Below are 11,622 nucleotides of genomic sequence, written 5' to 3' on the forward strand. Positions count from 1 at the left end.
ACCAATTATCTTTGCTGAAGAACATAATATGAACAATTATAAAATATGGAATAAAATATGGAACTCATGCAATTAAGGGTCTCTGATCTGTAGAACTTCTCATATTGTTTTCTAATTAAACCAAAAAAAACACCAACTCTACCCTTTCTGATATCTTCAAAACTGCTAAGACTAAAACCATTGGCGCTTCTGTGAGGGTTAGAGAGAACTAGCATGCTACAGTGCTGGCATTCACCATACCTCCATCCCTGACTTCCTACCTTTTCTCTTGGTCTTTTCCCTCACCTCTAGTCTACTTACATTACATAGTAGTACTGGGGAAAGAGGGATACTTGAATTAGGCACTGTTCTCTACAGTAAAATTACATAGAGAAGATCTAAGATGAGGACACGTTTTGAAAAATTAGTGTGTCATGAGTCCTGACCATCTGATAGATAACGTATCAAAACTTTTCACTAGTCAGAATTCTTCACATAACAATCCACATCCATCCAAGCTTGCAGAGAAGTTAAGATGAATAAAAAGTAGATGAAATTCTCAAACCCTTGGAAAGATCAAGATTAGACGTACAGTATTGGAATATTTTCTTGCTGTGTTTGAATGAATTAGCATTGAAGATGGAGCTCCTAAAACAAAATTGGTCATTATATTGTGATTACAGAGATTATAGCTATCATACTATTGCATATCCTTGGGAAAATCCATACTGAAAAGGCTGTACTGTGCAGAAATGCTTGAAAAATTATTTGGGCTGTGGCAAGCAACCAACATCTATTCATTAAAGTCTTATGGCTGTGAACCATCTCTTCATCTTGCACTAGATCTATAAAAAAGACTGAGATAAATGTGTCCCTTGAAGCAAAGTATGGAAGACATTATATGGTTTCAAGCCAGCTTTTCCAGTTTAATTAATCCCTTTCAAGAAAGCATGAAATCTGCATTGAGACCACTAGTGAGTATACTTATATTCTTTTGGTAAGACTTTATAAGGGGTCCATGCTATTGTGTTCTTATTTTTTTCCATTACTGGTGAGGAATAGGAATCTGATATGGAAATGCCATAGTTCTTTTTGAATACCCTATGGGTGCTCCACTTCAGGTGTGCATGTTCCTCTTGAGCCCTTGATTGGAGATTGTTAGCACTGTCTATTTGGCCCAGACAATCACTCTATGCCTCTTTGTGCTGGATACTGAGGCTACATAGGGGTGCATGGGCAGACCGCCTTCAGTTCCTTCTCAACCACCTCAGCCGGAGATGGAAATGGGATGTTCTTGAGTGTTCTTTGGCTTTTCTAATATGTCCATAATGGTTAACAGTTTTTATAGTTAGTTGTTATTATAGTTATAGTTAGATAAACAGCGAGAGGATTGTTTTACTGCTCTCATTTTTTTCCTTTCGGGGCATGCCTGCCTTGCCAGGTTGCAAACATTTTCTCTCCTTCTGAGAGGCTATACCCATGAGCAGTGGCCATTCTAAGTGTGCCCATTGCTTCGGGGAGTCCCAAATCTCTCAGACGTGCAACTTCTACTTGGCCCTCAATTCCAAGACAAGGAAAACCAGGGAGATTAAACTGACTGCTAATGTTGGAAGGCTTCCTCTGGCCAGCTTCTGAGTCAGGTCAGATGACACCTTCTCTTCCCACTGTACATCTGTCTCTGGATGGATCCAGTGCCCTTTCTACCTCAGTGCAGGCTTCCCCTAAGAAAGGGAAGACTTTGGAGGCTTCAGTGAAGGCTTCCGAAAAGAGGAGCATGGACTCTCACCTTAGGGAACCAACTCTGAAAAAATCCAGGTCCCCAGCTAGATCTATGGTCTCTTAAGCCTCAACCTCTCGACTCGGTACTGTTAAGTCAAAGGACTCCTCCTCCAGTATGAGTGAGGCCATAAAGTCCCAGAGCACGAAGGAGACACAGCTCCTTATAGGGCTTTGGTACCTTCTACCAGTAAGGAGGGCAACATAGACGGTAGGGACTGGCACTGCAGAGTTCAGCCCAGCTATAGGTTCCCATGCATGACCCTCGGCACCGAGAAAGCAACAGCACCAGATGCCATCTGTGTCTATTTTAGTACACCCACCATCGGTGACGCCATTGGCTTTGTCAGCCATGACCACTGTGTCAGTACCGATCCCCCACTTGGTACCACAACTGTTCAGTTCATCCATTATCAAGAGGTCCTTAGTATATCTGGAGTCCCCGCTCCTCATGGATACTGAACATCTCTCAGTACCGATACCCCGATCTTCCTATCATCCTCTGGTACCACAGGACTCTCCACCATTTTCTATGGGTGCTTCTCCTTTAGAGGAGATGGAGACTTCCAGGTGGTCTCCTCTATTTCTGTTCACAGTTCTCCAACATATCCCTTCAGGAACCCATTCTCTGAAAGTCACAGGGAAGATCAGGTTCATTACCTAGGGTGGTGGAACCAATCCTGCATGATACCCCCACTTCTGTATGGTCCACTTCCTCTCCCCCCTACCCCCACAGCCATAGTGGGACCACTGGGCTGCCTATTGACAACAATTTGCCAGACCAATGGTATCATCATATAGGGAGGCTAGAGTTGTATAGCATTTTCTTCCCCAACCAGTCTCCCCACAGGAGGAAATGTTTGAGGAGCAGGAAGCCAGGGCAGATAAAGAGGTCACCCCTCAAACACGTATTTCATCCTTGTCTCCAACTGAGGTGGTTAGACCTCCTCCACCATCCATAACCAATGATTTTTGGCAATTTCAAGACCTCCTAAAGAGAGTAGCTGACACTCTTCAAATTCCTCTCAAAGAGGTCAAGGGTTCACAGTACAGACTGTTGGACATCCTGCAGTGACCTACACCTTCCAGGGTGGGATTATCCATCAATAGGCACTCCTAGATCCAGCTAAAATGGTGTGGCAGACACCTGCCACTATTCCGCCCATGTGTAAATGGGCAGATAAGAAGTATTATGTCCCCTTCAGGATTCTGACTTCTTTTTCTCCCGCCTTCCACCTAACTCCCTGGTGGTAGATGTGGTAAATGAGTGGGTAAGCAGCACTTCTAAATCTCCCCCATATGAAAAGAGCTAGAAAAGGCTGGATCTCTTTGGACAACCTCATAATACAGGATTGTGAATTATCAGGCAGTCATGGCCAAATATAATTTTACAAATTATAACAGATTCATGGTTTTTATTGAACATCTGCCACAAGAACATAGGGAACAATTCCAGTCCATTAGCTCAGAGGGCCAACTGATGGCCAGAATTGCACTTCAAGATCCTTAGATGCTATGGACACTGCTGACAGGTCCATCTCCACAGCGGTGATATACACAGGGCATCATGGCTCTTGGGTTTCCGGGAGAATTACAGAACACCATGGAGGACCTCACCTTCAGCAATCGTTCACTGTTCTTGGAAACCACAGGATGAGTCTTTGCACACTCTAAAGGACTCCAGGGCTACTTTACAATCCCTGGGCACATCTATACCTAAAAATAAGGAAAGGTTTGGTAAGTCACAAACTACCAAGAGATTGTGTCCTGTTCAATTTTTTGGGTTTCATAGATCCACTGAACCCACACAGAAGGAGACATATTTCAGAGAAAGCGGTCTGCCCAACTGCTCTCCACAGCCATTTTGAAAGCAACAGTTTTGATGGGTTGATCAACAGTTTCTGGATTTATAGCCACACCCATTACTCTCCCTCCCTCCCTCCTTTGGAGACCACTTTGCCTATTTCCAACATAAGTGCTAAGTATTATCATCAATAGAAATATATATAGTACAGGTTTCATTACATATATAAAAATCACTGGGATTGTATCTGCCAAATTTTAACCAGTGTCAGCCTGAAGCATTTTTCTCCATTACTGATAAAATTTTAAAGTATTACTTTATTCTGTTTCTCAGTGATTTATATAGAAAACATCTGATAATCAGGTGTTTCCTGCCAAATGCTACTGTAATGGGCTACATCTACAAGGCCCAGTCCTGCAATCAGCTATGAAAATCTGAGCTAGAGGGTTGAGGCACTTCCTCTTTTTGTTGCTTTTCACATTGCAGACAGGACTAACTCATTGCCTGTGTAATTTCACTCAGCACAAACTGAGAGACTGCACTAATTCAAATCAATGCTATTATACCCAAGATGAATTTGGCCCAGAATGTTTTGGCTCAGTGTTTCTTAACCTGGGGTTTTAGAGGGGTCGCAAGTGCAGAGCTGGTATTGGGGGTGGCAAGAAAGGCAATTGCCTGGAGCCACAGGGGCGCCATGAAACTAAGTTACATGCCTCAGCCCCATGGGGGTGGGACTCAGGCTTCAGGGGTACAGTAGTTTGGAAAGGTTAAGAACCACTGTTTTGGCTGATGGAATGTTGAGGTGAGAGTTCCATGGCAGTTGGGAATGACAGTTGTGATCAGCAGTTATTGAGTGGGGAGTAAGAGAGAGAAGGGGCCAAACAAATGTGTAATGACCATGGCAGTTATTAGTTAGTGCTGTTGAGGAGGTAAATATAATGGTGCTAGCACCCAGTAACATGTTATGGGAATTCAACATCAAATCAATGACCGTGAGCATAGTGAACATGTTCTCCCCTGGAAATCAATGGGAGTGTTTCCATTACAGTGGAAGCAAGATAAGCCCCAGCAGTCCAAATCTTGTAATCTTCATTCACTTCTGAGTCAGGCAACAGCCCAATAGAGACCTCAAAAAGCTAATAGTGACAGGCATTTTTAAATACAAGAATGTGTTTATGGGATATTTAAAGCAATGAAGATTCAAAACAGAGCTAACATGAGGTTGGGAAGGATTAGAAAGGTGGGGAGGGAGTTTCAAATCAACTAACACTGAAGAGATGTAGAACTTTCTCTCTCTGTTCATGTTTATTAAAATAAAAACTTCAAAACTAAAACCAATGATTACAGTCACAATCAGAATAAATCACAGATACAAAAAGAAACCATCCAAACTCTCCCCACCCCAGACTCTTTGTCCTGAGAGCTAGAAGATCAATCTGGTGTCTGAGATCAATCTGGTATCAAGGTCCCCAGGCCGTCCACCATCCTGGCCAACTCATTTGTTTTTGCTCTCCGATTTCCAACAGCTGAATAACTGCACAAATAGTGTGAACTAGAATTTCAGGTGTGTTGTTCTGCACCTGAAGATGATCAAACAACCATCGGTGCTGGAACTAGGGGTGCTCCTGCACTCCCTGGCTTGAAGTAGTAATAACAACCCAGATACAGTTTCCGACTTCAGCACTACTATTTCCGACTTCAGCACCTACTATTAAAATTGTTCTAGCCCCACTGCAAACAGCAGTTCTACCTCAGGTAGTATAAAACCATTGTATTAACAACGTCCAGAGTCTCAAGGAAGACACTCATCCGTCCTTCCTTATTGGGGCAGCTGTTGAGTCCTCTCATCCCTGAAAAGATTCAAAAGCCTGTTGTCCATAAGTCTGATCATGCAACAGCAAAACTCTCTGTTTTGAAGTTAACAAATCCCAACCACAGACATTAAAGGAGCAGAATAATAAAGTGTTCCATTGTCTCCCTCTGATTCAGAACAAGCTTCTCGAGGACAACCTTTATCTATATGCTTCCCTTGTAGGTCACCTCTAACATACAATTTACCATGAAATACCTGCCACCGTATATTCCTATACTTGAAGAGAACACTTCTTTCAAAGCTACAACAATGCCCCACTGAGAAAATTTTCTGAGCAATTCAGGACTGCTAAATGCTGTTCCAAAACATATTTCTTATGCTCCCTCTGGTAAAATGCTCTCCTAAACTGAGCCACTGTGCTGGAATGCTGTTACCTGAATCTGTCAATGGAAAAGGCATCTTAAAGCAAGTTGTATGTAAGAGGGAGCCTGTTGAGCTGTTGAAAGGGGGAAAATAAATAAATATATACATACATACTCACTCTAGAGGCTGCATCCTCATTTCCTCACCAGCTATTTCATTTCTTCCCTTGTGGTATTTCCCAGTAATACTGGAAAATGAGTAGCCATCCTTTTCCCCCAGCCACACAAATCTTATGAAATTTAAAAAACAAAAAACCTAACAAAAAAGCTTTAGGGCATGCCATCCCCAAACCTCCTCCTTTAATGGGCCAGTAGACTATATTCCTGTTCAGTAGGTTACACGTATTGCCACAGAGCATCTGACAAAAATAACCCGGTCAATCTGACCAACCATTTTCCAGAAGGAGGATACAGATATCCTTTTCTTTTATGTTGTGTAACAGGAATATTTTAATTAACATCACCCTTTCTGCCAATGTCATGGTCCATCTCTTTCACCTCATCACCTGAACTTGGCAGGAGGCAAACTGCTTCTCCCAGTTCAACTCTACCACTGAATCACTGTGAAGGTGAGTCCCTAAATATCTATAACCCAGGGAGAGCTTGTCACAATTTACAACTCCTCTGGAAGAGAAAGAGAGCAACCCAAAGTCCCTGCCCCCAAAGCCTTGCTTGCCTTTCATGCTCTTCACTGCTCTGACTGCAATGTAAAGTGTCAAAAATATGACACTGTATCAAAAACTACATAAAGTGTTGAAACAAGGTGAATCTATCTTCTGTACTGCCCACCAGCACTGACATCATCTGCACAGGCAAAAATTTTCACTGACAGTGAAATTCCTCTCCCCCTTTATCTGTGCATTTAAATCTTGAAATCCCTTTTGCCACAGCCCACAATAAAGGATTAAAAAAAAAAAAAAATACAACAATGGACTCAAGGAAGAACCTTGCCTTACCCCAGAATGTATCTATATAGCTTCTCCCCTCTACTCATTTACTAAAGCGATTCATGGTGCATGAATGTACAAGAGCCACAACCAGTTAAACTGTGGAGGAGTACCATATTAATAGATTCATAGATTCCAAGGCCAGAGAAATCAGTATAGTCATACAGTCTGATATTTTGTATTACTTGGGCTGTAGAACTTCCCAAAAAATAATTCCTAGACCATATATTTTGAAAAACATGCAATTGCAATTTAAAAAATTGTTAGTGATGCAGCATCCGCCATGACCTTTAGTAAGTTGTTCCAATGGTTAATTACGCTCACTGCTAAAACTGTATGCCTTATTTCCAGTGTAAATTTCCAGCCATTAGATCATGTTATACCTTCAACTGAAGAGCCCATTACTGAATATTTTTCTCCCTGTAAATACTAATAGACTAATCAAATCACCTTTTAGCCTTCTCTTTGTTAAGCTAAACAGATATTTTTCTAATCCTTTAATTATTCTCTTGGTTTTTCTCTGAACCTTCTCCAACTTATCAACTTCCTTCTTCAGTTGTGGACGCCAGGCCATCATATTGAGACAGGGCCAACCATAAGTAAAGTGGGTTCATTTGTCAAAAGCTTTGGCCTGATCCAAGGCCAGAACATAACCTTCCCATTCTCATCACTCAATTTTAAATACTTCCTGCAAACTACACAAAGTATCTGCCACTGTGCAACCTTTATTATTATTATTGGGGTGCAATAATTTCCCTGCTATTTCCCCCCATTTCTTAGCTAGAAAGAAAGCCAGATTTTGTAATCTGTATGGGGTGTTCTGATGTGGGGCTCCCTCAATCTCTCTTAAGGACGCTCTTTCACTGTAGATAAATAATTAAAGTTATTAGAGCAGGAAGACTGGATCATCTGTCTCCACTTCCCAGGTGGGTACTCTAATCACAAGACTACAGAGTCATTTTTTCCTGTCCCCTCACCCCATGGATAAACACTGAAATAATAAAAATAGCAACAGAAATACCATGTTCTTATAAAGGCATAGGCCATTCCTACATACCCCCTTGCAGCCAGGTGTAGCACCAATTCGGATAGCAATAGGTTCACCATAACATCCCAGGGCAAGGAAAAGCCAACACACACTAAGCAATAGCATGTCCCCTTTAATAAGGTTTCAGGACCATAATAATTACAATAAACATTTAATCAGAATCCTGGTTCAAAGCTTCCAAACTTGGAGCTCACAAATCAGTCTCAATCAGGCTAAACTAGTTGCCTGTAGCTTGAAAAGCAAGCCACCACCCACTACAACCTGCAGGGCCTCTTCTCCCCTAATCAGCTTCCAAGTTCCTGTTTAAATACCTCAGCCTCAAGCCAGGCCTTCCTTGGTCATCCTCAGGTGGGAGCCTGCAGGCTGTTGCTTAAAGAAATAGTACACTCCATCACAGTCCTGATTGAACTAAAAAGCCTTGCAGTGTGATCTGAAGCTTGCCATATTCAGGATCTGCTGGACAGTCATGGACAAAGTGAAAATGCCCTGCTGTCAGTTTTGGAAAGCCAGGTTACAGACACCAATAATCAAGATACCCCAAAGGATTTAGGAAGCAGAGACTTTAATAATTGGGTTCCAGACCATGTAAGGCTTCATAGTTAGATTAACTAAAACCCAGCACTGAAGAGGTACCAACTGTAGCAGGTGAAGCTCAGGTGTTATATGCTAGCATTGACCAAATCTATTCAAAAGGCCTCTGCATTCCACATCAACAGAAGCTCCCAGAGGGTCCTTATAGCTTGCCCTGACTGGAGCATAATCCACTTTAGAGATGACAAAATCATAGATAACTATTAGCCCAGTGGTTAGCACACTCTCCCAAGAGGTGGGAAAGCGCTGTTCATATCCTTTCTGCCAGAGAGGCCAAATTGAATGTGGGACACCCACATTCTGGGTGAGTGCTCTAAACACTTGGCTAACGCTTGTAAAGTGAATGCTGCCTCCATCTCCAACTGTTTTGGTGCAGACACTTACCTCATTTCCACAAGAAATCACTTAGGTGCCTAATTAGGTAGTGGGGTTCCTGGTTGTGATTCGCAAGCACATATAGATGCCTCCCTGCAGCCCAGATTAAGGCACATAACTCTAAGAGAGACAAGATTTAGGATGCCCCTGCACCACCATTTCCCATGGCCTAACTTAGGTGGCTCCCTGCCTAGCATTGCTGGCTTTTGTAGATCCCATTCTAAGGCACCTGTCTCTCCCCATTCTTTGTATGGAGAGCTTAGGTACCTAACTCAGAGATGATCCTGTGATTTTATAGGTGCCATGACACTGAATGTTACAGTACTTAAGTCTCTTTGGGTATGTCTACACTGCAATTAAACACCCATGGCTGGCTCATGCCAGCTGACTCAGGCTCATGAGGCTGTTTAATTGTAGACATTTGGGCTCAGGCTGCAGCCCAAACTCTGGGATCCTCCCACCTCATCTATGCTGCAATTAAACAACCTCTTAGCCCAAGCCCAAGTCATCTGACGCAGGCCAGCTATAGATTTTTATTGCAGTATAGACATACTGCCTGTGGATGTGGGCCTCAGTGTTACTGTCACAGCTGAGAGCCATTATGGTAGCATTGGTTGCAACTCTATAGTTAAGGATACGTTGAATTCTGCACTGAAGAGGGATTCAGCTTTGTATTATATGAATAATACACATATCCTCCCCAAATTTACAGCATTTATTGAGTGAAGAAGAACTATTATTTTTGACAATTTATAAGTAAATCTGATAATTAGTTTGAGCTAAAGTTCATTTTAAAATGGGTCCTAAAGAAATTTAGCACTTACTATCAGATCGCTAGTGTCACACGTTATCTTAATACGGAATACAGAAGCTTCAAATCACATATTGTTAAACCTTATTGAAATCTTGTACACAGACTACACTTGAAGAGATTAAGCTATAATTATTGTATGTAATTTATGATTATAGACTAACGGACTCCACTAGGTCAATAACTCAGGTTGCTCTTAAACAGTACCATAGTGGCATCAGAGGTAACTCAACCAATTACTGTTCTTCCTCTCCAGCTAATTTGCATGCTTCAATTTTATTGGCTGGAATGTCAGTTGCATTAAGAGACTGTATACATATAAACTATGATTCTATGTGTGAAGAGTTCTCATTGATAGATTTCTTGGTTGCCAGCTGTTATTGAACTGGCCTCAACTGTCATTGCTTCAGGGTTGTATACGAGGTGTTAGAAGCCAGATTCATCAGAATGCTCCAGCTGCTTTGGGCTACTCCAGTGATACAAAGCAGCTGTAAACCTGCTTTTACTGGCCAATGTGCTTTCAGCTGCTTTGCGCTGCACTAGTGATACAAAGCAGCCAGAGCATACTAGTGGATATAGCATTACAAGAGAAATTTTAAAAATGATGTCAGGCTGTTACTACATACCTTCAACTCATTAGATATTGCAGATTAGCATGACAGTTGGATCTGATGTGGTTTCTCGTTTAATGTTCATGTATGAAAAGTTTAATTGTTTTATTTAAAAAACAAGGAATTTTCCCCATGAAAAAAGTTAAAATGGAGTTGGGGGGAGGATTATAAGAATAGTATAATAATCCCAACAGAAACATTATAAACCCAGAAAATTCAATGTTAAGATTAAATTTACAAGAAATCCAAATATGGTATGGTATGAAAATGCACAAACAACCTTAACTCTGCCCTTTAGTAACACCATGCAGTAATATACAGTTATGATCAAGGCTTTTTAGTGTTTGTAGTTCCAGATTAGAATAAACTGATTTTTAAAGATAAATTAGTTCTTCGAGATGTGTTGTTCATGTCCATTCTACTGTAGGTGAGTGCATGCCACTGTGCACAGTTCCCGGAACTTTTTTCCCCTTAGCAGATCCTGTAGGGCTGGCTCTGGTGCCCCCCGAGTCCCACGCACATGCCACGGTATATGAGGCACTGCCAGCCCTACACCACCTCAGTCCCTTTTTTCTGCCCGTGACGGTTGCTGGAACTAGCCTTCCTCTCTGCAAGTACCATTCCCCTTGTTTGAACTGTTTGTTATTCAGAGAAGTTTAATTAGTTTTAAGTAGTTGTTAAGTGTTGTTAAATGTAGTTAGATAAGCAAGTCCCTGGGGGGACTTAGAGCGGCTGGGCTATACCCTGGTCACCAGGATTTAAGCAGTGTGCCTCCTGTGGGAAGGCCTTCCCGATCAGCAACCCCCAGGATCAGTGCCTTCAGTGCTTGGGGGAAGAGCACAGGAAAGACAAGTGTAAGATATGCAGGGCTTTTAAACTGTGGACTCAGAAGGACTGAGAGATCGGGTTAAAAGCCCTGGTCATGGAGGCAGCGCTCCACCCAGCGTCCAAGACATCCCGCTCCACCTCGGCACCGAGCATAACCTCAGTGCAGAGTGCACCACCGGCACCGGGATCCACTCGGCACCGAGCAGCAGCCCCAGTGCCAAAAAGGAAGAAACAGCACATGGAGCATGGACACTCCCCTGCGCCATCGGTACAGGCAGGGTTGAGTGCGGAGATGCACCAGTCACAGCCTGTTGAGTCTTCTCCAGTGCCTGCATCTCCAAGCTGGGAACCTCCCCCGACTCCTGGGAGTGGGAGAGTGCCCCTGCCAACACTGTCGACACCGGAGGCTTTTCAGGCGGCAAGAGCCTTATTGGCCTTGCCCACGCCACCTCCGCCCCCCACCTCCACCGAGGGAGAAGGGGCTGGTGTCCCAGAGCAACCCACGTTGGGTCCCCCCAAAGGGCAGTGGAGATCCCCAGTACAGGGAGGAAGATCTCCCACCGGATGGCCACCAGAGGTAGAGTGAGGTCGCTCCCGCAGCATTCGCTCCAGGTCAG

General features: G+C 43.0%; 1 long non-coding RNA gene across 1 annotated transcript; it reads right to left on the reverse strand.

Moving 5' to 3' along the window:
* Nucleotides 1-3,138: 3,138 nt before the first annotated feature.
* On the reverse strand, nucleotides 3,139-8,058 carry LOC137149310 (uncharacterized). The gene is made up of 2 exons (XR_010918738.1): nucleotides 7,799-8,058; nucleotides 3,139-3,471 (listed from the first exon to the last, which is right to left on the reverse strand). It is a non-coding gene; the product is annotated as an uncharacterized lncRNA (long non-coding RNA).
* Nucleotides 8,059-11,622: the final 3,564 nt, after the last annotated feature.

The sequence above is a fragment of the Emydura macquarii genome, unplaced genomic scaffold, assembly GCF_026122565.2.
Source record: "Emydura macquarii macquarii isolate MOO-44397 ecotype Brisbane River unplaced genomic scaffold, CSIRO-AGI_Emac_v2 contig_719, whole genome shotgun sequence".
In the NCBI taxonomy this organism is placed as follows: Eukaryota; Metazoa; Chordata; order Testudines; family Chelidae; genus Emydura; species Emydura macquarii.